Source organism: Danio aesculapii, chromosome 15 (genome assembly GCF_903798145.1).
Source record: "Danio aesculapii chromosome 15, fDanAes4.1, whole genome shotgun sequence".
Lineage (NCBI taxonomy): Eukaryota > Metazoa > Chordata > Actinopteri > Cypriniformes > Danionidae > Danio > Danio aesculapii.
The window spans coordinates 39,259,279-39,283,383 of NC_079449.1; the positions used below are offsets into that span (position 1 = coordinate 39,259,279).

General features: G+C 36.8%; 1 protein-coding gene across 1 annotated transcript in view; it reads left to right on the forward strand.

The window, feature by feature from the left end:
- The first annotated feature begins 568 nt into the window (after positions 1–568).
- arhgap35a (Rho GTPase activating protein 35a) overlaps positions 569–24,105 on the forward strand; it is a 144,848-nt gene continuing 121,311 nt past the window's right edge. Inside the window, exon 1 of the mRNA XM_056473817.1 lies at positions 569–1,163. The gene's annotated coding sequence lies outside the window, so the exon portion shown is untranslated. The remainder of the gene's footprint in view (positions 1,164–24,105) is intronic.

Consider the following 24,105-nt stretch of genomic DNA (forward strand, 5'->3'; position numbering starts at 1 on the left):
CTTCTCTATTAATATAATTTTTATCCAGCTACATGTTAAATACATGTTAAAACATTAAATGTGATATATTTTAGTATATTTTACTTTCCATATAGCCTACATTGTTTTGTGGTGGTTATTTCATTTCTGTTATAATGCAGTATAAGACTCCTGCTATTTAAACTACATTGAGTTCAGGTTTAGTTTTTATTAATGCTTCAAAATGTTCCCTGACCTGGGAACAGACTATTTCGGTTAAAGGCCCCTTCATTGCACATCCCTAGGTGTGTGTTCACTTAATTACTCAATGTATTTCAAAATATTATTGGAATTTATTTAGTTTACGTTTTACACAATCAATTTCTGTGTGGCTGACTGCACTTACTTCCATCGAGAACACATATTGCTGCCTAGCATAATATTTGTTTTTATAATAAACACAAATCCTAAATCCACTGTACGTTCAATTCAGATACGTGCGCTGGCGTTAATAATTACTGTTGGAGTGTGTGTGTGTGCGTGTGGTAATTGTGTCCATGCGCGACACTACAGAGAGAGGGAGAGAGAAAGAGAGAGAGAGGAGGGAGGAGAGACCGAGAACGGGAGAAGGGCCGCCATTATTGGGAAGCTGAAAAAACACATTAACACACATTCACACACGCACCGTCTCCAAATTTCGCCTTTATCCTGGAAGAAGTCCTCTTTCCCCCCTCCGCCGGAGACTCTTGGACTGCGTGCTGACGCCGGTGATAAAACATGGACAACTCGAGATGTTTTGGACACAACAAAGGAAATTATAAGTGCTCAAAAACAACGTGGTGAACCCAAGGGAAAGGCACCGCGATACAAAGCTCGTTTCCCCACCAATCTCTCTCCTTCAACGCCCCCTCCTTTCCAACAAGAAAACAGTGATCTGATATTCATTTTTTTTTCTTTTCTCGATGCCATCTGTCGCATTTTTGGGAGAGAAACGCAAATCAGATTGTTGAAAACTTTGAGCAGACGACCAGTCATTGAGAGGAAGAGATTGTGTCGCTTTCGGACAGCTGCAGAAAGGGAAACGCCGATGTTTGTGGGACTACTGCTGGACTACTAACACTGTTCTTCTTCGTCTTGATAAATTTGTGAGCCGCCGCCGCTGCAGATAAAGCAGTGAAAGAGAAGAGACAGGGAGGCATGCTGTGGTATGCACCAGTCTTTTTTCCCCCTTCATCTAGATTTCATAATTCCGTCAGAAAACTGCTTATAAAAACTCCATTTTACTTTGAATAGAGGGAGAGTGCTGCTGAGGATTCATTGAACTAAAGCTGACGTCTTGTGGTTGTTTTATTATTTCGTCACAGATTATAGGAGTTTGTCGTACATTTGCATTTAAACGTTCTTATGTTCAACATTACAGCTGTCAGATAGCTGTTGAAAATGTGAGTGTTTATATTTTAGTTCTGAAAAATATTTATAGGCTATTTATGGGTTAATGATTAAGCAAAGCTTATAGTAAGATCATGATCATTGTGTAAATCTGGGTGAAAGAATATCTGGCATCACCCAGATAGAACACTGACGTTTTGCTCTTAGATTTGGTTTATTTTATACATGTTTTTGGATTATGTTGCATTTAGAATAGCTTAATATGTTTGCAAAATACTTTTATTATGTTATAGGGAGATATGTTATTTAAAAATGCTACAGAAGGGTGAGGTGGTTGTCACATTTTATGTTGCAGAGAAGATTTCTGAAGGTTTATTGGCCCACCAGTGGTCAAAGTGGTACTTGTCATTAAACATTGTATTATTTCAGGGATTTTATACTATTTTAATTATATTCAGATAGTGGAAGGCTCATATATTTTAGCATGGAAGCCACAACTGGATTAAGCCAACATTTTGGTTTATTAAAATTAAAATAATGAATAATAATGTGCATAAATATAATTTTTGTGTTGATATTGAGTATAGACCGGCAAACCTTTGGGGGGAGCAGGGTGAGAGTTTTTATTTATTTATTAATTAATTTATTTATTTATTATTATTATATACAACTTATGATCCATTTACTTTCAAACAAATAATTGCAATATAATGGACTTTAAAAAACAAACAAACAATTATTTTAAAAGGTTTATATATTTAAAATAAACATTAAGAAATTGCCTTATGATTTTCTTTTAAGTAATATTTTAATAATTGTTTCTCTTTTTTAATATTCACACTGGACCTAGTTAAATATTATATAACACAATATAATGTAACATAATTTAGATTAATGATGTTCGTGTTTGTGTGTGACTATTTAATAATAAATGATACAATATTTGGTATGACATGCTTATAAAAACATAATAGAAATGTTTTTGATTATGTATATGTGCTTAAATTTCTCTTATTTGATGTCCAGTCAAGTCAAAATTTATTTAAAGAGCCAAAAAGTGCTGTATAGAAAATATACATCAAAATAAGCATAATAGTATATTAAATACAAGATAAAATATAGCTACCTAAAAAGGCACATCAATTAACATAGGAGTGTTTTTGACCATTATGCACATGTGCTTAAATTCCTTATTTGAAGTTTATACTTGCATGGTTTTAAAATGCATTCTGAGAATCAAAATGTTCTGTTTTACAATTTTTCAATAATCTCACTTTTGTGTTATGATTATGAAACATAAAGAGTTTGAAATTATTTAGGTTTTGCAGCTTAGATTGAAAATGCCTTTCTTAGCACGGTTGACCAAATTATGGACTTTAATAATAAAGCATTTTGCATGTAAAAGTGGTTATTATTTAAAGAAATATACTTTTTATTTGACTTTTAAGCAAACACTTTATTTAATAAGAAGCAGCATAAATCCAAATCTTAATTTATTGCAATTGTCTTTTTCTTTTTTGCAAGAGCTGGTCCTAAAACATAATTTTGTTATGTAAGGCACAGATTATTTATTTGATGTATATATCAACTTATAATTTAGTTTTTTTTTTCTCAAAAGAATCTTTTATTTACCAGTTGTAGTTTTTTCTTAGTGTAAAGAACGTTTTCATAATCTGAAGAATATATATATTTTTATTTATCATGACTCTTTTGTCCGATGGAAAGGTTTTGTGGTTGGATATTTATGGTTTGTCAAGGCAACAAAAACCTAAGCATGTACACTCATTACCTCAACTTGTTACACCCCAAAAATGTCAACTTTTTCAGTTTAATTTATTACTAAGAGCTTAAGTAAATTAGGTTGAGGAAAACTTAATTCGTTTAAGTGTAACAAGTTAAAGTAATTGAAGTGTTCACTTTTGACAGTGCAGGGAGCTTTGAGTTTGGCTGAATAATCCTCTCGTTGGTGATGTTCCAAAAACAGCTGGTATTGACCTACTCCCTCTCCATAACAGGCTGGGGAACTGGTTGAGGTCCATTCCTGACCTTTTGCATGGTAGTTCAATATGACCAGGCTAGATACAGTTCAGGCTGAACTTAAAACAACTGTGTGGATCTGTTATATTCATCTATGTCTCGTCACTGGCTGAAGTTACAGCAAATTAAGTGAGATGCAACCCACTCAGACCCTTGGGCTTTCAGAGCCCAGATGTTAGGGTTTCGTCATAGGAACTAGCAAATTACTTCTTGTTAAGACTATTATTGAACTAAATTCAGTGCATTGGCTGAAACAGATTTTTTTTTTTAAAACAGTATAGAGCAATTCCATGCAAATGTCAACCTTGCCATGAAAAAAAAAAAGGTTTCACCAAAATAGAGAAACTGTTTATGCAAATTTTTTTGTGTAAGCAAGTATTTTACAGTACTTTAAAAATACTCAAAAATGTATCTGTCGACGTTTTCAAACTATTATGTTCGATTTGCCAAAACCACACAAGTGGAAATTTCACATGCATCACATCCCCAACGGAGATATGTCACATCCATAACGTCACTTTTTCCTCATAAATGCAAAAAAGTTAAGTAAAATAAAATCAATCATTTTTTGTCAATAGGCAGCTGACTCTTATCCTTTTGATTAGCATTATTTCTTTTGCGTTGTGCAGTTTAATTCGCATAATTTCTACAAAGTATGTTGTATACTTTAAACTCACAGACTTTTTTCGTCACATACATAACACATGTTTATTTTCCTCATTTAAAACCTAAAAATTGTTTACTGATTGATGTTTTTTTGATAGCATAACTCTGTGGTTGGTTGTTTTGGAAAATGTAAACAGATGTTTCAATATAACGTTAACATATACTTTCTCTGTGAATTTATTTTTTACGTTTTTACTGCAAATGTCACATTCGTAATGCTGGAATTGCTCTAAAGTAAAATTTTTTTATTTGAAATATTTAGATTTTTGAGGTAGTGTTGAGGAATGCATTGGTAAATCAGTGCAGTAACGCCTCCATATTGCTCTATTCTTAACCATAACTCTATGTAATAATAGTGACATTCAGTATTAATCAACACAGTGGCAAAAGTTTAACTATTTTGTACATTTTCAGTGGAGCGCATGCAAGCTTGTTGGAGGTGAGATCAGTGTGGCTTATTGAAATGAAAACAAAAGTGAGTGGGTTCATAGTGCAACGCTTTCTGCATCTGGTGTTTAATCCACCAGATGCAGATGAAGCCTCGAGCGCGAGTGATTTACATGTAGTGTCAATGCAAAGATGCGAATAGACCTCTTGCGACACGATACGTGAATGAAGTGCGCTTGTTGAGAGCTTGAAACTTGAACCGCTCGAGTTGGAAAAACTGAACGTCAGCGAACATTCACGTCGCGTTAACCAACCAGCTTTCTCTTGTACGGGAGTGATTATGATGTAATGCTGGTTGGGCATCATAATTTTCTTGCCGACACTGGACAACAGTTCATCAAACTGGGCTCAGTCGGAACCACCGCTGAAAGCCTCCATCATTTAGGTATAGTTTCTGGAGGAGTAGATGAACTCACAAAGCTGGGTGCACCTCTGAAAGGATCTAGTGGACTCAGACACAGCGCCAAATGAATATACATTACACATACATATAGTCGTCTGAAAGCAAATAAACACAGCTACTCTCAAATTAAATCCATGGTAGCCGTTTAGCAACAAAGTTAGAGTCACTGGGCAGACAGAAGCCCTGCCCATGACCCAAATCTGCGTCTTTTGTGAAGTGAATTTGATGCGCAAATGAAGTGAGTATAGCGCGAAGGAAGCGAGTTTGGCGCGCGAAGGAAGCGAGTTTGGCGCGCGAAGGAAGCGAGTTTGGCGCGCGAAGGAAGCGAGTTTGGCGCACGAATGAAGCGAGTTTGGCACGAGTATAGCGCCAATGAAGCGAGTTTTGCGTGCAAATGAAGCGAGTTTGGCACTTGAATGAAGCAAATCAAGCGAATTTGGCACGCGAATGAAGCGAGTAAACTCAAAATGGTCACACATCTATTTATGCACAAATATCACAATTTTTTTCACGCGTTCCGCGTCTGGTGAACACCGTATTGCAGGATATTTCCATTATTACCCCTTAACACTGTTTCAAGGGGAAGGAGAAAGGTGTAAAATAGAGTATGGACTGGGTCTAAATATTAAATTAATAAATAGCCCATTAATTGATACATTGAACTACCCATCAGGACTCATGATGCTAATAGTACTATCGAATCATTTTAAGATAGTTCTTTATCCAACTGCAGTAAATTTGTCATTTTTATCTGCCGTAGTCCAGGTTGTTGTAAATATTCCAGACTGCTTGATGACTGCTGTGTGTTTGTTTTACTGCTCAACTGTCATTTGTGTAAAGGATTAGATTTAGCTGAAACCTTTTAGTGATGTGTTGCCGCCTTGTGTTCGGGGGCATCATTTTTAAGCCCCTTTGACAACGTAATATCCATTGATGTAGACTGGCTGTTTCTTCAGGGAAGACATGATGTAGCTTGGAAAATGAAACGCCAGCGAATGCGCAAGTCAGACGGTGAGGAATTTGTTGACAATGCCTGATTGAGTAAGAAAAAAAAGTCAGAGTCAGTGTTCCTCAGATAAAGTCATGCAGATGAAAGTTCATCAAATCAGGAATGAACGATAAGGCTTGGAATGTCTGTTCAGTCAAATTCTAGGGTCATTTCCCTTCGGAGTGTTTGCAGAAAGGCTCATTTCACTAATTATTTTACATGGTGCTTAAAGGGATGGTTCACCCTTAAAGTAAAGTTATGTCAGCATTTTCTCGTATCCCTCAGGTCAGTCCAAACCTGCATGACTTAGCTTTCTTCTGTCAAAAAAAGAATATATTTCAACACACTACACTGATGTGTAAATGAGGTTCTAGAAGAGGTGCAATGAAAAATCCTTTTTATTAATTTTTTTATTTGAATACCCTAAAGAGTCTTTCAGTGAACTGTGTTTTAAAATAACCCATTTTTCTTTTATTATGAATAGTTTTGTAGTAGGGCGCACAATGGCGCAGTAGGTAGTGCTGTCGCCTTACAGCAAGAAGGTCGCTGGTTCGAGCCTCGGCTGAGTCAGTTGGCATTTCTGTGTGGAGATTGCATGTTCTCCCCGCGTTCGTGTGGGTTTCCTCCGGGTGCTCCGGTTTCCCCCACAGTCCAAAGACATGCGGGACAGGTGAATTGGCTAGGCTAAATTGTCATTAGTGTATGTGTGTGAATGAGTGTATGGGTGTTTCCCAGTGATGGATTGCAGCTGGAAGGGCATCTGCCACGTAAAACATGTGCTGGATAAGTTGGCGGTTCATTCCGCTGTGGCGACCCCAGATTAATAAAGGGACTAAGCCGAAAAGAAAATTAATGATTGAATGAGTTTTGTAGTATCCAGTCATGGATGAAAGAGTCCATGGATGTTAAAGATTCTTCAAGGAACTAGGCATGGGCCAGTATAAGATTCTGACATATGATAAACTTAAATAAATTATGGATATTGTGGTTACCGCTCTAAAATATATTCTTTTTAAATGTCTGGGTAAAAAAACAACACATTTTCTCCCCTTTGAAAACAATATATTTTATTTTTTGAAAGATTTATAATATTTTGGAACAGTAAACATGTCAGGCTAAATAATTACAATGAATCATTGACTTCTGCTGTCTACATTAGTTTCAAAAACACAAATTTCTTTACAATTTAAAACGGCATCTTTGGATATCTTTTCTGCTGGAAATACTGTTGTCCTAAAAAAATGTAAGTAAAAAAATCCCAGACACACCTTAGGAATGGTATTACAGGAAATTTTTGTAGTTTTAAAACCTTGACTTTTCCAAACCGCGGTATAGTTTTTACCTATTTTACATTTGGGCAAATTACTGACGAATTCACAGTGGCTTTTGTATCCTGCTGACTGCTGGACATTTGTATTTTTTTCTCTTACACATTAATGTTTTCATACAAATAACACTATAAGGGCTGTTATGAAACTACTTCAGTAATATTTTCTCATTAGTTTAGGTTCGAAATTTATTTTATTTCACTGAAAACATGCTTTACTTTGTGATACTTTAAAATAGGAGTGTGCAATGTAGACTCCTAGTTGTTTAAAGAGGTGAAACAACACAATTCTTGTTATTTTGCACAGTTACTGTTTTATGAGGGGACAACTAATAGGTTTAGTTCAATACACTTAAATTTGTAAAAAAAACTAATAAATTAAGGTAAGTCCTTCATGTTGCCCCAACACAAATTGATTGTGTGTAACCCTGCATTTTTACACTGTACACTGTAAAAAATGCTGGCTTCCACACAATTCCTTCATGTTGTCCCAACATGGATCAATTGAGTTAAATTGTGGATTGAACATAAAATAATTAAGTTGCCCCCCCGAAAAAACAATAGTTGTGCTGTTTCAGCTCATTTTGATTAAGTAGGTGAACAAGCAAAAACCATAATTTCTTAAAGAGTATATCGAATTTCTAAAATTCATTTATACTGTTTTAGATAAATATGACACATCACAAGTATTGTCACAATACTGGTATTCGGTACCAGTCGGTACTGAAATTTAAAAAAACGTTCATTTGCGGCTAACATTTAAGTGGACAGAAACAGAAACGACTGTGATTGGTCGTGAGGGTCATCAGTTCACCGAAATTAACACTGATAACTGTAAACATGGATACAGGGACACTGGCACATTTTAAAGCCGCGGAGATTAGTTAGTCCGTTTATAAACTGACATACAAGCGATTCGCTGATGAATTGAGTAATCTTCGCGGCTTTAAACGCTCTTTGTTTATACTCAGTCAGCAGCAGTGAGTTCGGTGAACTGATGACCTTCACAGCCAATCACAGTAATTTCTGTTGAGTATGTGAACACAAAGGCTCAACAGCGCTCAAATGTTAGCAGGAAATGGACGTTTTTAAAATGTCAGTACCAATTGGTGCTAAATTCCAGTATTGTGACAACACAAATCACAAGTAGTGCCAAGTACCTGTCTTAATGTATGATTTATGAATCAGTCATTCAAATGGTTCATTCATTTAGCAAAAAAAAATAAGTTTTTGACTGTCATCGACTCAAATAATTCATTCAAAATGGATTTATTCATGAACGGAACTGTTCTCTGGGACACGTGTGTTTTGCTATGGCTTTGTTTGGAATTGTTTTCATTGTCAAATCATATAAAAGCAGGCAATTTTGTGTCTGAAATGTAAGTGATTCAGTATTAACTTGCTTGCTGAACTTAAAGAATCACATTTGCGGTTATGCTCATATTAGTGGTGGGAGAAAAAAAATCCATTCATCGACACATTCTGAATCGATTCTCAATCGATAGATTCTTCATACTTTTGACCAGGGGTGTAGCAGACATTTTAAAAGTGGGAGGGACGGCTGTATGAGATCATACGTTCATATAATTATTAATTACCTGTTTCTAAATGGTCTGTCTCTAAAAGTGAGGGGGACGTATCCCCCCTGTCCCCACCGGTTGCTACGCCCCTGCTTTCGACTGACTATTTTTAAGACTTTTTAAAGGTCTCGTGAAGTGCTTTGAAATATGCATTTTTATTTGATGTTTGACGTAATCTTAACCGAAAAATGAAGAGAGGGTGGGGTAGCTCCACCCCTTTGTAAAAACAACCAATAGAGTTTTGTTTTATCATTACTCTGCCAGTGAGAGCAGTTGAGCTCACGTGCATCCAATGAAAAGCTTGATGAGATGTAATGAGATCTAATGAGAAGCGTCTTGAAGGGGTCGCAGCATGTCAAATACTAGAGAGCATTTGATTGGTTATGATCTAGTGAGAAACTGAATTGACATTAATAAAACCGTTGGGTTGCAGTGACAAACTACAAACTTTACATGTTTATCAGTTTTGTATATTCAAAACTTGAATTTTGTCACTGTTTTGGAGTGCACTAGCTTAAAGATATACTTAACTAAATACTAAAGCTAACATCTAAAAAATTTCATTTCATGGGACCTTCAAAGGTTTTTATTAAAACTATTGTATAACGCAATGTGCAAAGTAAGTGACAAGCCCAATGTAATCTTGTACATAGCTAAAACAAAAATTTATGATATTATCATCATGTTTTTGTGTTCTGCAGAGGTCTGTCATACAGGTTTGGGTTGACATGGTGTCTGAAGATTTTTTAAATCATTCATCTGAATATTTGTGAATAAATGTCACATAGAATTTTCCTCTGCCTTATTATTGTTGTTTAGAATAGTATTTTATCATTTGTTCTTTCTTTTTGAGGTTTGCTGAAGCTAATTCTTTTAAAGCGTAACTAGATGGCATGGCCTTGATGTCTGTTCTGTACACATAATAAAGGTCATACCTGCTGTACTGCCTTCCTGATGCAAAGTCTGAACTGAAGAGACTTGAAATTGCTCAAGTGAAGCATGCATTTCTGCCTATGATCTTTCATTCCTGAACACAGACCTCCACGACCCCTTGGAGCCCCTTAGCTGAAATGTGAAGAATGCAGGAAGATACAGCGTAATCAAACTCTTCGGGCTTTAAGCACAACTGCTTTGTTTTTCTGTCTGAAGTGAAGGTTAATAGTTGAGGTTGTGGGTGGTTTCACAATCGAGGATAGATCTTCCCAAAATCTCAATTCTGCTTTTATTCGCTGGCAAACCTGTAATTGTACAGAACAAGTGCAGCTCAGACATTCTGCTAAATATATTCTTTAATGCACCACAGAAAAGTGTTTTGAAAAACATGAGTGTTTAGATAATGACCAAAATGTCATTTTATTTGGGAGAAATTTCCTCATGGCTGTTTTGGAATTCAGTTTGGGAAGTGATTTGTTGACGTGTCTTGTCTCGGTAACTTTGAACAGGTAGACGGAACTCGGAGAGACGCTGTGATCGCAATCTGCTGTAGGAGCAGCTTTGCTTTCCCAGAAATTCACAAACATTTTGAGCCGAGCCGATGGAAGGCTAGATAAACGTCATGGGCTTATGAGAGTTTAATCTCTCATTCCTCAGGCCAGCTCGTGTTATCTCGCGTATATATTTCAGCTGACGTGATCCAGTCGCCATCTATGTTGTCCAGATCTGCGGCTTCAGGCAACATATCTGCTATTTCTGGAGCTGCAGTGGTGGATTTAGCGGTAATGAGCTTGATATTTAGTCATTTGTAGTTGACATTAATATTGATAGGGACATTTGCTGCACAGGCACACCTCTAAATGCTTCCCACCTTTACTAATATATGTGTGATTTGCACGAACGGAAGAGTCTGTGATCTGTCGAAGCCCTTTTGCTGTGCTTTCAGTGTTAGGCACTGTTCATCTGCCAAATGTCTGGCCCATAAGACCTGTCTACTTGCCAAACAGTGCAGAAAGGGTGATTGGTCATTTAATCCTTTTCATTTATTTTCCAGTTCCATTTTCTTCAATTCAGTGTGTCACGACTGAATAATTAATTGTGCTTGCTAAGGAAAGCATCACTATCACTATTGCTCATACTTGGATTTTGGAATTAAACAAACCTCTAGCCTCACTCAACCTCTCAACCACACTGAAACAGTGTTGGATGTAAAGCACGAAGAGCACAGATACATTTCTTGGAAGTACACTGTAAAAAATGTAGAGTTTAGGGTGCTTTCACACCTAGACTTTTGTTTCGGAACCTGTTGCGTTTCCCTAGTTAGCGCGGTTCATTTGGCATATGTGAATCCAGCAATCGCGCTCAGATCCACGCCAAAACAACTGGTCCGAGATCGCCTGAATGAGGTGGTCTTGGCTCGATTAAAAACGAACTCTGGAGTGGATCGATTGTAGTGAGAAAGCAAAACGATCCGATCCAGTTATATCACAGTGTATCATGGATATGTAATAGGCATATATACGGCTAAATGAAGAGAGAGTTATGAGTAGGGCGGGATGACTTTCCTAGTGGAATATGTGCATTTAATTTCAAATACGAAAGTGAAAGCATGCTAACTGTTAACAAGAGCTGTTCATTCGTTGAGAAAATTGACTGAACAGCAGCCTTGGTTTATTTGTTATTGCTCTATGTAGTGTAAAGCCTTTAATGCATAATTCTAGCCAAGGGCTATGTATAAGAAAGTCTTACCTCTAATTTATATTTGTTGTATTTGTTATATTTGTTAAATATAACAAATTATATTTCAACAAATATCTCAAAATACTTTGTTGTGTGCAATTTAACATAATTGCCTGTAGGAGCCGCCAATGGAAATAAAACAAACACACAGACATAAAGTTGGTGCGGACCAATGCACATTCTCATGCTAATTTCATCGTTAGTAAATCCAAATGCGAGCGTGAAATCTGGCGTAAGCAAAGTTTTTGTGCGTACGCAGCGTTGATACATGAGGCCCCTGGAGATCTGTTGAATGGATTCAAAAATGGTCAACTCAACTCAAACTGTAGGGGAGTTGTAAAATTAGCCAATTTCGTTGCTTTACTGTTTTTTTTCTTGTCCATCGCTGCATGTCAACTTACTAACAACTACATCTTCTGCAGTTCAGACAACACTTATTACACAATTATTTTTGTCTGTTGTGATCATTACTATATCAAACTCAGTTTTGACTCCAAAATTCTGGTTTTGTTTTAGACAAACACTGCTCTTATATTAGTTACTCCTTGCGGTCTTCAGTGGCGAGCATAACGTTATTGACATGGCAAAATTAGCAACTTCCAGACATCCTTCATGTCATGCTGTTTGAAATCTGTGCTTGGAAGGTCTTCTGAGCTTGTATTGACCCAGGTTACTAAGCTTTCATAAAACACTGTAGCCTTTCTGTTAGGACATTAAGCGTCCACAGACATGACATCAGTTGTCATCTACTGTCGACACAAAAACATGACACGAAATGATCAGTTTCCCCAACGGCCATTGTCATTTATGAATCAATCACCATTACACTCTTTGTCAAATGCACTGTCAAGTCTCAGTATTGATATTGTGTCTCAACCTGGCATCTTGGCGATAGTGATGCACAGAGTTACAGTTTTAACACAAAAACTGAAAATAATATAAATGGTGGCACTGTGGCTCAGTAGTTAGCACTGTCGCCTCACAGCAAAAAGATTGCTGGTTTGAGTCCCAGCTGGTGTTCTCCCCATGTACGCATGGGTTTCCTCCGGGTGCTCCGGTTTCCCTCACAGTCCAAAGACATGTGGTATAGGTGAATTGGGTAAATGAAATTGGCCATAGTGAATGTGAGAGTGTATGCATGTTTCCCAGTAACAGGATTTGGCTGGAAGGGCATCCACTGTGTAAAACATATGCTGGATTACTTGGCGGTTCATTCCGGTGTGGTGACCCCTGATAAATAAGGGACTACGCCAGTGGAAAATGAATGAATAAATGGAAATAATATTTCGTTGATGACATATATTTTACTCAATACTTGAACATGTATGCTCTTCAACATGTCGTGGTTCTTTTGTGTGTGTATTGTGCTGGTACGGATGCAGTCAACATATCAGTGATTTTAGACATCCAAGATGTAGGGCTAGGCCGATAAACAATTTTATATCGAATCGCGATAAAATTAGTCAATAACAATAATCCCAGTGATTGGTTGCAGCTGGAAGGGCATCCACTGCGTGAAACATATGCTGGATAAGTTTTCGGTTCATTCCGCTGTGGGGACCCCTGATTAATAAAGGGACTAAGCCAAAAAGAATATGAATGAATGAATGATTTAAGAGCCAATCACACAGCAAAAAATTGCAGCAATAGGAATCTAGAAGTGTGTTGATATTAGAGGTGCCACTGAAAATTTATCGGCCAAAAATATGTTATGCCATTCAATGGACCCTCTAATTTTCATTGTTTGGGTACTTTTAAATCTGGAAGCATTAACAACTTGTATTGAAATATAAATGGAAACTATTTATAGAGATTATAGAAGTTTATTGTGTTTGTTTTCTTAGTGCTTGGAGTTTGTCCTCATGGACATTAATCACAAAGGTCTATCTAGGTGGTGGCATTTTATATAATTTTTTTGTGTGTTTTACATGTTCAAGATATGCTTTGTAATGCTAGAACATAGTCATAATAGCATTGATGTCCTTGTGTTAATTCTGTCCTTAGCTTGTTTATCGTAAACAATACTTGATTCAGATGTCGACTCTAACACTGGAGTCTGAGCTTTATTTAGGCTGCAGAGTCACTGTGTTTGCATGAAAAAAATGAGCAGATGGCTCAAATGTGGTCACTGCAAGCATTCACTAGCAACAGTCCTAACATAGGTCTTAGTTTCCACTGAATTGTTGTGTTTCCCAGAGTGACTTGAAAGTCATATTAACGCAACCAGTCATTGTTTTGAGGCGATTTGCAGCGCTCGGCAAGAATGAAACCTTGAATGCTTTCGAGTAGGCCTTTGTTTGATGTGGGGTGGAAAAAAAAGTGTGCATGACTTGAGAATTGGGTTGTGTTTGATAAAGTAAAGAGCTAATTATAGCTGGTTTAGCATACATTCCCTAGATTACACCACTTGTGCGCTGAATTGCTGCCTTGTTTGAGGCTGGATTACAAGGAAAGGAAACAGGCATTTTTTTAATGAGTATCCGAATTTCCATGAGGAAATCTGCTTGTAACATCCACCCTCCCCCTACCTTTGTTTTTTTCTTGACAGGAGATTGTGGGCAACAAGTCTCTTTGGGGACAAGAAATACAACTTGGTTGGAAATTACCTAATACCTAGTAATCCTTGGTAGTGTTTAGAAGTTTTGGAATTAAAAAGAAAATGAATCCAATTGGAGGTTTCATTTGCATTCATAAGAAATAAATGCATCATTGTGTTTTTAAAGGGGGTGGGGACTGTCGCTTCTACAAAAGGCGGGTATCCATTGTCAGAGAGTTTTGAATCACCCGCTATAGCGCTTTGCAACAATGGCCTGTCACATTGTTTTAAAGAATGGTGTCCATGGTGATGAACTTCTGATGTTCTTTGGGTAAGATCTCTGCAGAGGGTTTTTTTAGTGTTCAAAATTTGACTTTTACATGGGCAAATTACCTTTGGTGATATGGCATTGGCTCAGTTGAGACAGTGATGGCTTAATTGTGAAATCTCCTGAGCATCTTAAGGATTTTTCACACCGAGACTGTTTCATTTTTTTCAATCATGTCCAAGAAATTTTACTGCCGATGAGCTAATGTGCAAAAGTATTCCCTGACAAAAAAAAAAAAAACAAAAACAGAAATTCCCCGTTATTCAAGATGACACTGCACAACTTTACACTTCCTTTGGTCTGGATCAAAAAGTAATGCACAAATTAAGGTATGCTGAAATCAGACACATTTCCAACAACAACAACAAATAGTAATTATCAGCTATGATAATTTCTGGCCTGTTTATGGTCTTATTTTGGGACATCATGTCCAATTTGTGGTTCATTTACAGCTTTAGTCTGTGGTGTTCATATTTCAGTTAAACTGCAGCAGTGTTCATTTGGAAGTGGGCAGTATGAGACCCTTTTTTAGTGGCCTCTCATGGCAGCATTTACATTCTAGATCATAGGTCTCAAACTCAATGCCTGGAGGGCCGCAGCTCTGCACAGTTTAGCTCTAACCACCTCCAACTAATACCTGCTCTAGTAGTCTTGAACACCTTGATTAGTTGGATCAGCTGTATTTGATTAGGATTGAAGCAAAACTGCAGAGTTGCGGCCCTGCAAGAATGAAGTTTAAGACTCATGTTCTAGATTAACTGCACTAACAGAGTAATCGGTCAGCGTTTGTTAAAGTAAACATACTGTGTGTGAACACATTCTTACACTACACCCATTTACAATGCATTGTAGTTTTAAAACAGCATTTCAGAGCGAAAACCATCCACATTACCACTGGCGATTATGTCCACATCATACCCCTAAAAAGGTAGATCAGATGACATTTCTACTTTCAACCAGTTGAACAATGAATGTGATGATGAAGAAAGTCAGAAGTGTTTGTGTGGATTAACTGCACATTGGCTAATAAAAAGGACAAGAAGGTGAGCAAATCATCCATTTCGTTTCTCTGTTGTTGTTTACAGGACGTGAGGACTTTCTTGTCGTCATTTGGGAGCATTATGGTCATGTGATTGGGGTTTGATGAATAAAGATTTTTTTTTTATACCTCTGCGTCGAGCAATTGCTGTGACACACGACGCATGCCTTGCGTGTTGCCATGTATTTGTTTTTCTGCGTGCTGTTTGTGTTGCTCGGCAATAACACTTTTGAAACGCTAGCTGGCAGTGAGGTTTTTATGTTACTTTGTGTCAAGTTTCTTCATGTGTAATTTGTTTATTCAGAAAGCTACTTTAGGGCGTATTAGTTGTACAGTTGCCTTGAACTGAGCCGAAGCACGCTTGTCCCCCCTCCCGTCTCCCCCGGCGGCCTGCACTCTCACTACATTCGGGCCTGAGCATGCTTGCATCATCTGATGCGCTGTTCAGTAAGAAGCGCTCTCGCTCGGTGCAGTGGAGATTTCTTTATATTATTTTAGTCGTTTGGGCAGCAGCGACATGCAGTCAATGTATCAGCCACTCTTGATGCTCATAACCAATCATAAAGTCCTCGTGCTGCAGGAATTAGGGAATTGCTGAAGGTGCAGCTGTTGTGCAGTGAGGGGTTTGCATCTTTTATAATCTACGACAGTTTGCGTTCATTGAAAAGTAAGAATGATTAATAAATCCATATGAAACAGGCCCTTAAAAGTCAGATGCCATCTTCAGTTTCAGGCTCAGGCACACTTTGCACACACATTACAAGCGTACCGCGCCAAAGCCCAAGTGAACTGCGGTCTGGCACACCTCTTCCAACTAGGCCAGGGCCAGCCAACTGAACCGTGCCTGAGCCCGATTCGGAGCACTCACACTTCTCAAAGGATCCGGGAAACGGGCCTGGGCACGGTTTAGATAGCATAGTGTGAGTACGCCCTTAATGTACAGGTAGCTAAAACTCGCTCATTCTAAGGTGGGAACCAGCAGATGTGCGATAACTTTAATCCTAATGTAGACACAAAACAAAAATTTCCATCTGGAGCTCCTTGATTGGATTTGACACTTGTAAACACTCATTCCAACGGATTTTGCGCGGCTCTCGGCCCAAGCCAACAAATCACAGAGTTTGCGCTACGCGTTGTTGCGACGTGTAGTTACATTTGAGATTTGTGCATCAGCCATGAAGAGGGATATGCGGCAATTTGAAGACTTGACCATACACATGCATTTGACACAGAAGTATAAATCAGTCTTAAGGGAAAAATTCGCAATGACCCAAAAGAACCAATCAGGGAACCAATGTCAGCAGCTCCTCCTCAGATATCAGATCCCACCGTTTTGCTCTGTCAACACTGACATAAGCACTAGCCTTTCCAAATGAAAGCAGCTTTTTCAATAGTTTCTCTTTTTGGGGTCAAACTCTGGGGTAGTGTGGACAGATGCGCAACTCTAGCAATAGTTATATGGTTTTAAAACTAAATTGTATTAGTTTAAACAGGACCTTAGTTTCCTAGTGTAGGCAACAAAACCTTGGAGTAAGCGTACAGAAGCTCTCGGGAAATGCTCTGGTAGTGTAATACGTGCAGTCTTTCAACCCGTTCACTGTTGCCTGTTCCCAGAAACTGGATTGGCTCATGTGGATCGTCAATGCACATTTTGTCAATAATCTGTCTCTCTGTGGTCTTCAGCCACTCCTGTGGCCTTGAGTGCAGCTCTCGGTGACTCAGCACTTTACCTACAGATCAGAGCATCTGGGAAGCCAGAGCAAGACGGACCGAAAGAGAGCAAAGATGGCCCACAGGAAGAACTTTCTGTAACATTCAGGAATTTCACCTCCCACAGGCATGGCTGACTCCCGCCAAACTGAAGCTATTTCTCCTTGCGTCTGTGTTTCTGGGCTTTGGGTATTTGAGTGCTTGGTAGTTTTTCTTCACACCAAGGAAAAGAAATACGAGTGGATCTCCGCCACGGCCTCCTCCCACTCGCCTCAGTTTTTGCTTTATGACATGTTTTGGTCTGTCCAATGTTTGCTGTTGGTATTCTCGGGAAGAAAACAGCTCAGCAAGTGATTTCCAACAGAAAACCTTTCTTTTTTTTCGCGCTCCCTCTTTTGTTTGATCACTTTTCAGCTTTGGTTTCCTCTGGAGTTGCCCTTGCAATTTTTTGACTATTGCTGGGATTCCCCCTCTTTCCTTCAGTGGTGCTCCATTTCCTGCAGGATGTCCACCAGAGATGCCCCTGGTAGGGGGTAAGTGGAAAAAAAACAAGGAGAGATGGGCTAGTAGACGGCTGTATAAAAGGGCTTAGCTGGATGTCAGGCCTCTCTGTGGGGGATCAACATTATTACATACCTCCATTCCTTGGGATTCAATTTGCTACCGGTCAACGGATCGTCACAATGAAAAACGTGCGCTTCGTTTGGCATCCATTTCATGGGTCGGTAATGTGATGCTCGTCAGTTCATTCAAAATATATAGAAAATGCAATTTATTACTCGCATAAACCCCTACTGTGTTGAGCATAAAATCACAAATGTCAAGGTGATCAAGGTCAGTACGTCTTTTAAAATATATAATTTGACCTTTCACAAGACTAATTTAGGTCATATTGTGAAATGTCAAACAATTATACTGTTAACAAAAATCTATTTTAAACCAATGCCTTCTTTGATCATTAAACAATCATCAAAAACAGAGGATCCCAAAACTGATGTTTTTTAAGCAGCAAATCATTAATTTCTTAAGGCTGATTTATACTTTCGCCTGGCGCCACATCACGCATGAACATCATGAGGCTTTTATACTTGACGCATTAGTCATTGTGATATTCTTTAAAATGACAGGGGCCAGTCAAAAGAAAGTGACCATAAAATCAGACGGATAAACATAGAAGTAGGAAGTTTGCGGAACTACATCATATCATTAGTATCGTTCAAGATTTTTAAACTAATTATTTTGATAAATTATTTTAATGATTATAAAGATTTTTGTAACCATTCAAGATTTTTTAAAAATCAAACTTTGATGCATCACTTGCTTTTGTTCATATCTCAGTTTTACCTAAGTTTATTATAATATTAATGACAACAGAACATGGGTTGCTCTACAAATATTTTTTAGATTTAGCTCACACTACAGTTCACACATTATTGTCTGGGTAGTTTCTGTCCTCTCCTTATATGCTAAAAAGGCAATATTGTTCCAACATTTCTGACCATTATCACCAATAAAGCCAAGAAAAACAGGGCTTCGCTGTAAACCAATAGATTATCTCTATGATCATATAGGATCATAAAGGTGTCTGTACTGGCGTATCTGTTTCAGACAAAATCTCTTCAAAGTGATTCATATTCAACTCAAATCAAATGTGGCGCCATGCAAACTGTTTGCTCGACTCTCAAAAAATTTTGTACGCTCCGCCAGCCGAAATCATGTCATGCCCACCCAAAGCGAACCTCCGCGAACACAGCGATGACGTCACATTCACCGTGCGCACTCAAGCGAACTAGTGAATGTGTCGAGTAGAAATCAGGCTTTAAGAATCACATGAAACTGAAATAATGATGCAGAAAGTATTGCATCTGAGTAGATTTGTTTTGACTGATATCGATAACAGTAACTTTTAAGATTTGGAGGTTGATAACTGACATATTAGCCGAAAGAAAATAAATATCTTAAAATGTTATATTTTTATACAGTGAACAACTGATTTTATTTTAAAAACTTCATAAAAGTTTGAACTGATCTTATATACGGAATGGCCTACTCAAAACAAAACAAAAAAAGCTATAATTTCAAAATTGCAAGGTGATTATATAGACCTATATTCATGATTTCACATAAACCAGCATGCCAAAAATACATGATTTCCTTTTCACATAAAAAATTTACAAGCCACTTGATTGTTGCATAAAAATAACAGGTTAAATAACAAAATGGGATGTAATTAACAAACAAGTAAAATAAATATATTTAAAAAAAAAATGAAAATGAAAGAACTGAAACCAGCTCTAATGTTCTTGAATAAAACGAGTTACAGTAAACTACATACTGTGTGTAGTATGTACAAACATGCAATGTCTGAAAAAACTTTTTGAGTTTTGACCGTTTAGAGCCACCGTACAAGCGAAAAGCTAAATACAGATAGTATTACTTTAGAAAATACGGCATAAATTCATCCCATTTGGTGTTTTTAGATTTTTTTTAACACATATAGGTGCTGCTTGTCAATCAGACAACGCTGCTATGTTCGTTCTTGCTGTCAATTGCAGGAAAAATGATTGATTAAATGTCTATGATAAACCACTGTATAATAACGTATAATACAGTGGTACAATAAACCACTGTATATAATATAATGGCGATAACATTAAAAAGAGCATTTGTTGACCGATATCAATATGGCCGCTGATATATCGTGCATCCGAGAAATATATTACATTTTAAAATGCATTCAAATTATTTTGGGACATCATGTTCCTTTATAGCTTTAGTCTGTGGTGTTCGTATTTCAGTTATTCTGCAGCAGTGTACATTTGTATTTATCCTTGTATTTAGTGGCCTACCATGACAACATTTACATTGTAGGTCATAGGTCTCAAACTCAATTCCTGGTGGGTCGTAGCTCTGCACATTTTAGCTCTACCCACCTCCAACTCATACCTGCTCTAGTAGTCTTGAACACCTTGATTAGTTGACTCTTGGCGGGCACAAGAGTCTTGAAACGCAGTCTTGCTGACCCTGAAGCTTCTGTTTTTATCTTAACATATTTTTTGGTCCTAACGGTTAAGATCACACATCTATTTAAGATCTAAGGAAATGAATTGAATGTTTTTCAAAGTCAACATTAGTACAATAAGTACACTTCTTAACAGAAGTAAAATGTTTCATCTTTGTCGTCAACAGTACTCCATTGATCATCATGAATTTGTGCTAACATGACATCTGATGAAAAAGAAATATTGCATTTACCATTTAAAATCAGTTTAATAGCTTCAGTTGTGACTTTTGTTTTCACCTGCAAGGCAGAAATAGAGGGAGAGAGTCATTCCAGTGTAACGTGTAATTAGATATGGCAGGTTTAATCACGGGAAGATGAGCAGTCATGAGAGAAGGGGGTCTGAAAATGCCCAAATGTGCGAACGAGTGAAGGCATGATGCTATCATGAGTTCCTGCGCTGGCTCTCTAATCTCACTCCTGTCTTCCCGTGTCTTTATGTCTGTGCTTAAACTCCAGCAGGCGCTCAGGGTGCTGGAAGGCCAGCACCTTGTCAGAAGCTGTTAGATGAGGCTGTCTGCTCTCAGAAACTTCGTTACCACTGAGGTGGCCTTTAACACCGGCCAGTGCTTACTGAGCGCATTTAGTCACCGCAAGGGTGGAGAGAAGCAACTGGCCGTCTCAGAATGACCTCAGAGGCAGAGAGTGTTTGAATGGGATTATTGCTGGAAAAACCAAAGGCAGACTGAAAAATATGCACAACTGTTGCACATATCAATTTGAGGTGTGGTCAGATTTACAGTTTATCCAATGCTTACTTATGGCAATGTGTTACTTTTTTATTTAGTGGCTAATTCATATGATCTTATTTGTACAATTTAGTATGATTTGCTTATTTATCAATGGCTGAGCTTTATTTCCATACTTCCTGTTAAAAAAAATGTACAGTTTCATACGACTAACTCGCCACTGAATTAGCCAGTGAACTGACAAACTGCATTCTTGTGGTTGATCTGTGAATCTTGTCAGATATTTTAGTCAAAATCAACAGGATTTGTGAATATTCAGAGATGGTGTAAGATTTTACTCCCAGATTTCACATTAGGTTCAAGTTTTCAATTTGGAGTGTATTACATAGATCACTGCTAGGCATGGGATGATAACTGGTTTTAAGGTTTAACGCAGTTTGGAAAAGGCAAGGTTTTAAAATAGCTAAAATATTCTGTTATACTGTTACTACGGGATCCGCTTGTTAATCGTAACTTATGGAATACTGTTTCTGGGTCCAAGCTGCAACTCATTAGAATTGAGAAAATATTCGTTTATTACCACTTTTTAGTTATATCACTCTTTAAAGTAAATTTTATATAAAATCATAGTGTACACAACAGTCTCTGAACTTGCGGCATCACAGACATCAATATTTAAACAATTTATACAAAATTAAACAATTTCTGGCCATCGGATATTAGGCATGGAGATAACAATCGCTATATATATATATATATATATATATATATATATATATATATATATATATATATATATATATATATATATATATATATATATATATATATATATATATATATATAGCGATTGTGATTTTCTAAAGTAATACATCGCTTTATAAACGTTTATTACCATTTAATGAGCCTTCCCATACAGTTTGATAGAGCGATTGGACCTGGAAGTTGCTTCGCGTGAGGTGGATATGTATGTTTTTTATTTTAGTTTTTTTGCATGTTTTTTTACAACTATTTCATTTAGTTTTTAGAACATCAGTATCTCCACATCATCAAGCTACTGGTCAGCCTATGATTCAGAAAACGTTTGAAAAACAAATTTCTTATAAATCCATAATACAAGCACGCTACTGACCTGACCAGGCTTATTTTATATCCAAAGAAAAGAAAGGTATCCAAAAATGCCCTTTCAAGAAATCTGTGTTTTTTAAACTAATGAAGGTGGCAGAAGTAAATGATTTATCTTAATTATGTAGCTTGTTACTGTTCCAAAATATTTTAAATGTTTCTTATAAATTAAATATATTGTGTTCAATGGGGAAAAATGTTTTGTTTTTTTACCCAGACATTTAAAAAAAGAACATATTTTAGAGCAGTTAAACACAGTACCGTGAATCTGTGATATTTTTATCCATTTTATCATACCTTCGGAATCTTATACCAACCCATGCCTAATCACTACTTTACACTACAAAATCACTACAAAACATTTACAATATATATATCTATACAATATTTGATCTGTGCTTTCAAAACAAAACGAAGCAAAAAATGCCATAAATTTTGAATTTTTACCCCATAAGTATAAAAAATATATTTTTTTGTATTCCTCCATTTGCGATAGAACATTTAGCTTTTTAGGTGACTGATTTGTGCAGAATAGGAAATTAACTTGCCAAATGTATTGCATTCACTATAAAAACAAACGTGTTCTTTGGTGATGAAATTTCACCATTCACAACTAAAAGTTGACCTTTTTGGTTAAAGCATTTTGCTCTTTTCTAAATAGAAGGAAATATATTTTTTGGAGAATGTTTTGGTGACTAAATATAAAGTTAATTAGTGAGGTTGACAAGTTTATCTACAACTTCAAATCAGAGAAAGTTTGGAAAACGCAAATAAAAAAAGAAAGTAGTGATTTATACATTTACTTTGACTTGTATTTCATTTCAATTTTTAATGCGTTCTTCGTGATTTTTACTGGATTTTTAATTTTTTTTTATTTTTTCAAAATAAACACGCCTTCCAATTTTGGTTCTTGCAACACGTTTAAAAAAAGTTGGAACAGTAAAGCATTTACCACATTGTAATGTTGTCATTCCTTTTCACAAAAGACATTTAGGGACTGAATTCACCAAGTGATGAAGTGTCATTTTGTCCCGTTCTTCCTGCAAACAAGTCTTAAAGTGGCCAACAGTACAGTGTCTTGATGAGGGCATTTGTGGATGTAACTAAATATTGTGGTACTTGACAAAGGTTTGCCAAAGTAGTCCTCCTGAGCCCATGTGGCTTATAGATGAATGATTGTTCAGCTTAGCCTTGCGTCCTTGTCCTTTTCACACTGAAATTCCTCCAGATTCCTTGAATCTTTTAATTATGTTCTGCTCTGTTGAAGGTGAAATATCCAAATGTCTTCCTATCTTTCTTTGAGGAACATTGTTTTTAAACATTTGAATAATTTTCTCACGTGTTTGTTTGTTTGTCTCTCTTAAGGGAGACCTTTTTTGGATGCTGCTTTTGTACCAAATCATAATTACAATTACCTGTTGACATCTGTTTCAAATCACATCATTATTTAACCAATTTCCAAACTCTAAATTTGCTCCTGTCCCAACTTTTTTGGAATGTTTTGCAGGTCTGAATGACAGGAAATGATGTATATTTAAAAATGAAATTAAGTTCATCAGCCAAAACATGAAATATTTTGTTCAAATTGTCTGCAATGAGTACTGCAAAAGTAAATTTGGAAACCACTACTTTATTTTATTTGCATTTTCCATACTATCGGTAAGCCTTTAATCGATAGTCCTTATTGATGACTGATTAGGCATAGAGATTTAAAGGAAAAGTTATACTTTGCGCTGTGGAAGTCCACTACTTTACACATTACATAATCAAGTGTGTGCAGTTTACAGTGTGTAGACTTTTCCAGAATAGAAAAGGCTTGGCTGGATGGTTGAATATATATAATCATTTAAAACTTTGTTGTGTTTATGATTGAGTGGTGAATAACAATTAATTTTAATAATTGATCATTAATTTTAACAGTCATTGATCACGAGATTTTGTTGAAATTGGCATCCCTAGTCCCAACTTATTTTGATTTGGGGTTATAGTTAATTTGACAGTGTTAACAAACTATATTTCAGTTTTTTTATGCAAATGATTTTGGTTTAAGTAATACTAGATGTTAAATAAACAGAGTAAATGGCATTTGTTTTCAGTAAATTTCAAATAAAGCAAATTTATAGTACAGCAGATCAAATCCATTACAAAC